The sequence below is a fragment of the Oncorhynchus tshawytscha genome, unplaced genomic scaffold, assembly GCF_018296145.1.
Source record: "Oncorhynchus tshawytscha isolate Ot180627B unplaced genomic scaffold, Otsh_v2.0 Un_contig_3499_pilon_pilon, whole genome shotgun sequence".
Taxonomy (NCBI): Eukaryota; Metazoa; Chordata; class Actinopteri; order Salmoniformes; family Salmonidae; genus Oncorhynchus; species Oncorhynchus tshawytscha.
This window is the reverse complement of record NW_024608385.1, coordinates 35,858-42,052: the sequence shown is the minus strand read 5'-3', so window position 1 is coordinate 42,052 and position 6,195 is coordinate 35,858. Positions and strand designations below refer to the sequence as shown.

At 41.0% G+C, this 6,195-nt stretch overlaps 1 long non-coding RNA gene across 1 annotated transcript; it reads left to right on the top strand.

Moving 5' to 3' along the window:
• Positions 1–213: 213 nt before the first annotated feature.
• Positions 214–3,900, top strand: LOC121843493. Its single transcript, XR_006081592.1, has 4 exons — positions 214–295; positions 532–656; positions 2,670–2,779; positions 3,327–3,900. It is a non-coding gene; the product is annotated as an uncharacterized LOC121843493 (long non-coding RNA).
• Positions 3,901–6,195: the final 2,295 nt, after the last annotated feature.

The following is a 6,195-nucleotide window of genomic DNA, read 5'->3' as shown; positions in this document are numbered from 1 at the left end:
AGCTACAGACCAGTTACAACACTCTGACCAAAGAGAGGGACCAGCTACAGACCAGTTACAACACCCTGACCAAAGAGAGGGACCAGCTACAGACCAGCGACAACACCCTGACCAATGAGAGAGACCAGCTACAGACCAGTGACCAATAGAGAGACCAGCTACAGACCAGTTACAACACCCTGACCAAAGAGAGAGACCAGCTACAGACCAGTTACCAGTTACAACACTCTGACCAAAGAGAGAGACCAGCTCCAGAAAGAGACAGAACTTCTGAAACAATCTTTAGTTGAGAAAGGTGAGTCAAATTGTCTAATGACTGTTCTGTTTGACAGTCTCTGTATCAGTTCACATGCCACTTACAAACAGGAAATGTAACTTTTATTAAATGAAAAATGTGAGAAAAAATGTATGACTTCCGAACCGTCCATTAGTTAGTGTCCTGTCTTCCTTGACTGTGTGATTGATATTTAATTCATTGTTGTATTAAAGTGACTAAAGCAAGAAATGTTCAACTTATTGTTTGTACTCAAGGATGGAAGAAGCTTGGTAGCAGTTGTTACTACGTCTCTACTGAGAAAAAATCCTGGGAGGAGAGCAGACAGGACTGCAGAAATGGAGGAGCAGACCTGGTCGTCATCAACAGCCAAGAGAAACAGGTGTGTGAGAAAGAGAGAGAGTGACAGAGAGAGTGACAGAGAGAGTGAGAGAGAGAGAGAGTGAGAGAGGGAGAGAGTGAGAGAGAGAGAGAGAGAGAGAGAGAGAGAGAGAGAGAGAGAGAGAGAGAGAGGGCAGAACCCATATTTATGCTTATTTATTTTATCTTGTGTCCTTTAACCATTTGTACATTGTTAAAACACTGTATATATATATATATATAATATGACATTTGTAATGTCTTTACTGAAACTTCTGTATGTGTAATGTTTACTGTTAATTTTTGACTTTATATATTCACTTTGTATGTTGTCTAGCTTTGAATGAGTTTCCCAGTAAAGAGTGAGAATTGAATTGAGAAAGAGAGAGAGAGAGAGAGAGAGACAGAGAGAGAGAGAGACAAAGAGAGAGAGACAAAGAGAGACAGAGAGAAAAAGAGAGAGACAGAGAAAGAGACAGAGAGAGAGAGCGAGAGAGGGAGAGAGAAAGAGAGAGAGAGAGAGAGAGAGAGAGAGTGAGAGTGAGTGAGAGAGTGAGTGAGTGAGTAAGTGAGACAAAAAGAGAGAGACAGAGAGAGTGACAGAGTGAGACAGGGTTGCAGCTTAAGCCCCACCCTCTTCGACATATATACATCAACATCAACGGATTGGCGAAGGCACTCTGGAGCAGTCTGCAGCCCCGGTCCTCACCATAATAGAATCTGAAGTCAAATGTCTACAGTTCGCTGATGATCGGGAGCTTCTGTCCCAAACAAAGCAAACAAACAAAGCAGGGCCTACGGTAGGACACAGATCTTCTGCGCAGATGCTATCAGGCCTGAACCCTGACAGTAAATCTCAGTAAGACAAAAATAATGGTGTTCCATAAAAGGTTCAGTTGCCAGGAACATGAATACAAATTCCAGCTGGACAACGTTGCCCTAGAGCACACAAAAAAACTATACAGCCCTCAGTCTAAACATCAGCGCCACAGGTAACTTCCACAAGGCTGTGAACGATCTGACAGACAAGGCAAGAAGGGCCTTCTATGGAGGGCCAGCAAAAGGAACATAAAATTGACATACCAAATAGGATCTGGCAACAAAAATAAAGTGAATCAGTTTTAGAACCCACTACCCTTTATGGTTGTGAGGACTGGTGACACCAACCAAGAATTCACAAAATGTGACAAATATCAAATTGAGACTCTGCATACATCATTCTTAAAAATATCCTCTGTGTACAACGTAAAACACGAAATAATGTATGCAGAGAAGAATTAGGCCGATACCCGCTAATTATCAAAATCCAGAAAAGAGTTGTTAAATTCACAAACCACCTAAAAGGAAGCGATTCCCAAACCTTCCATAACAAAAGCCATCCCCTACAGAGAGATGAACCTGGAGAAGAGTCCCCTAAGCAAGCTGGTCCTGGGGCTCTGTTCGCAAACAGACCCCACAGAGCCTCAGGACAGTAACACAATTAAACCTAACCAAATCATGAGAGAACTAAATTATAATTACTTGACACATTGGAAAGAAATAACAAAAATCTAGAATGCTATTTGGCTCTAACAGAGAGTACACAGTGGCAGAATACCTGACCACTGTGACTGACCAAACTTAAGGAAAGCTTTGACTATGTACCGACTAGGTACAGACTCAGTGAGCATAGCCTTGCTATTGAGAAAGGCCGCCGTAGGCAGACATGGCTCTCAAGAGAAGACAGGCTATGTGCTCACTGCCCACAAAATGAGGTGGAAACTGAGCTGCACTTCCTGACCTCCTGCCCAATGTATGACCATATTAGAGACACATATTTCCATCAGATACACAGACCCACAAAGAACTTCAAACAAATTTACATTAACTCCCATATATATTGAGTGAAATACCACAGTGTGCCCTCACAGCAGTAAGATTTGTGACCAGTTTTCCCTTTTGTAATTTAACTACTTGCAATTAATATTTGAAATTGGAAAACATTTTTTGGAGAAGACTATGTATTAACAATGTTGAATCTCTTCCACAACTATAGACATTAGTCAATTGGTTATGTGGAGTAAAGAACTATGTCTGGATTGGTCTGACTGACTCTGTTACTGAGGGGACCTGGAAATGGGTGGACGACACACCACTGACCACAAAGTAAGACATTAATGAATGCTGTGTCACTATGACATCACTGTCTGGAGTGGTATGTTCAAAATGGACAGCCTGATTCTCCTACAGGTATTGAAACAGTGGACAGCCTGATTCTGTGTTTGTTCTACAGGTATTGGAACAGTGGACAGCCTGATTCTGTGTTGTTTCTTCTACAGGTATTGGAACAGTGGACAGCCTGATTCTCTGTGCTGTTTCTCCACAGGTATTGGAACAGTGGACAGCCTGATTATGTGCTTGTTTCTTATACAGGTATTGGAACAGTGGACAGCCTGATTCTCTGTGCTGTTTCTCCACAGGTATTGGAACAGTGGACAGCCTGATTCTATGTGTTATTTCTCCTACAGGTATTGGAACAGTGGACAGCCTGATTCTGTGTTGTTTCTTCTACAGGTATTGGAACAGTGGACAGTCTGATTCTGTGTTGTTTCTCCTACAGGTATTGGAACAGTGGACAGCCTGATTCTGTGTGTAGTTTCTTATACAGGTATTGGAACAATGACAGTCTGATTCTGTGTTGTTTCTTCTACAGGTATTGGAACAGTAAAGAGCCTAATGGTGGTCGAGCAGAGAACTGTGTGTATTTCTACTCCAGGTCATCAGACACAGGAGCTTGGTGGGACTATTACTGTTACTATCAATACAGATGGATCTGTGAGAAATAGGATTCATCCTCAGTACTCTCTGAACTGCCAAATAACATTATGCTAAGTACTATCAATCGTAAACTATTTTCTGCTCATTCAACTTACCTTGTAAAGTACATACAATATATAACAAGACAAATGTATAACACATTATAATAAAAACATATGCAATAACAATACAATGAATTGATAACAGAAAGACTGTTCTGTCTGTTGTTGATGAAATTCACCACTAAGGACAAAAAATCCAAGGAAATGAATCAATCTTTATTATCACAGTCATGGAATTTATTGATGTTAATTTTTATTTTAATTACTTTTTATTTTTGTCTACTTGGTAAATATTATATTATTATATTATATAATATATTCTTAACTCTTCTTGCACTGCACTTTTAGTCCTGTTGCGTCGAGCCATCCCGGATCCGGGATCGTGAATACAGCCTCAAGCTCATTACCATAACGCAACATTAACTATTCATGAAAATCGCAAATGAAATGAAATAAATATATTAGCTCTCAAGCTTAGCCTTTTGTTAACAACACTGTCATCTCAGATTTTCAAAATATGCTTCTCAACCATAGCAAAACAAACATTTGTGTAACAGCTAGCGCAGCTTTTCAACCATAGCTAAACAAGCATTTGTGTAAGAGTATTGATAGCTAGCATACCATTACGCCTAGCATTCAGCATGCAACATTTTCACAAAAACAAGAAAAGCATTCAAATAAAATAATTTACCTTTGAAGAACTTCAGATGTTTTCAATGAGGAGACTCTTAGTTAGATAGCAAATGTTCAGTTTTTCCAAAAAGATTATTTGTGTAGGAGAAATCGCTCCGTTTTGTTCATCACGTTTGGGTAAGAAAAACCCAGAAAATTAAGTCATTACAACGCAAACTTTTTTCCAAATTAACTCCATAATATCGACAGAAACATGGCAAACGTTGTTTAGAATCAATCCTCAAGGTGTTTTTCACATATCTATCGATGATAAATCATTCGTGGCAGTTGAGTTAATCCACTGAATAAAATGGAACGCGCATGGAGCTGGAGATTACGCAATAATTTCGACGGAGGACAACATGCGGTTACCTGGTAAATGTAGTCTCTTATGGTCAATCTTCCAATGACATGCCTACAAATATGTCACAATGCTGAAGACACCTTGGGGAAACGACAGAAAGTGCAGGCTCATTCCTGGCGCATTCACAGCCATATAAGGAGACATTGGAACACAGGGCATTCAAAATCTGGACCATTTCCTGTATGAAATTTCATCTTGGTTTCGCCTGTAGCATTAGTTCTGGGGCACTCACAGATAATATCTTTGCAGTTTTGGAAACGTCAGAGTTTTGTCTTTCCAAAGCTGTCAATTACATGCATAGTCGAGCATCTTTGCATGACAAAATATCTTGTTTAAAACAGGAACGATTTTTATCCAAAAATTAAAAGAGCGCCCCCTATCTCGAAGAAGTTAAGGGCTTGTAAGTCAGCATTTCACTGTAAAGTCTACACTTCTTGTATTCAGAGCATGTGACAAATAAAGTTTGATTTGATTTGAGAACCTTTATACTGCGACACAAACAAGTCATATCAGCACGGTTGGTTCCTGCATGAGACTGACTGATACCATACCAGGCTTCTTACCTTGAAACTGAGATACTCCTTTTGGTTCCCAGAGCAATGTTCTGGGTGTACTGGGAAATTGCTTATTCAGTGATAGTGTGGATTCCTTCCAGTCAATCAGTTACCAAGTTGGATATTAGAAAAGCAGCATTATTCTAAACATACGAGTGGATAAACAGAGAGAAAATGTAACACTCTATTATATAATTGTTGATCTAACATGGAGTCTAGAAGGACTGTTCTCTACTGTATAATAGTTTATCTAACATGGAGTCTAGAAGGACTGTTCTCTACTGTATAATAGTTGATCTAACATGGAGTCTAGAAGGACTATTCTCTCTACTGTATAGTAGTTGATCTAACATGGAGTCTAGAAGTACTGTTCTCTCTACTGTATAATTTAATATAATCTCTGACACAAGTCTGCAAATGTGAATGTAATATACACCAGATGTCCATTAACACTCCAAGTACCAAAGAGATCAGATCAATAGAGACTCCGTGTCTTTTTGACTGCTGCCATTTCACAGCCTCTAGCAACAGATGTGAACTACACAAAACAAACAAAGGTTAGTGAATCCTCTTCGTCTTTTAGAACAGGAAAGGCTTATTTTCACTTGTCAACGACTGGCTGTTGTTGGATCAACTACTCAGCTCTGTCTGGGTGAAGGACCCGGTTTGAAACGAGGCGCCTTTGAACCTGCCCGTATAAATACCTTGCCATACAGTTATATAGAAGGCACACCTGCCCTCTGTCCTCGCAAGGCCATAGATATCGGTAGAGTTCACACTGTGTCCTGGTCTGCATCCTCTCTGGTGTAGCACAGACCCCCCCCCCAACCACTATGGGGACAGACGGAGCACAGACTTCCCCCAACTACAATGGGGACGGACGGAGCACAGACTCCCCCAAAACTATGGGGACGGACGGAGCAGACTCACCCCCACCACTATGGGGACGGATGGAGCACAGACTCCCCCCAACCACTATGAGGACAGACGGAGCACAGACTCCCCCTCCAACCATTATGGGGATGGACGGAGCACAGACCCCCCAACTACTATGGGGACCGACGGAGCACAGACTCCCCGCAACTACTATGGGGACCGACGGAGCACAGACCC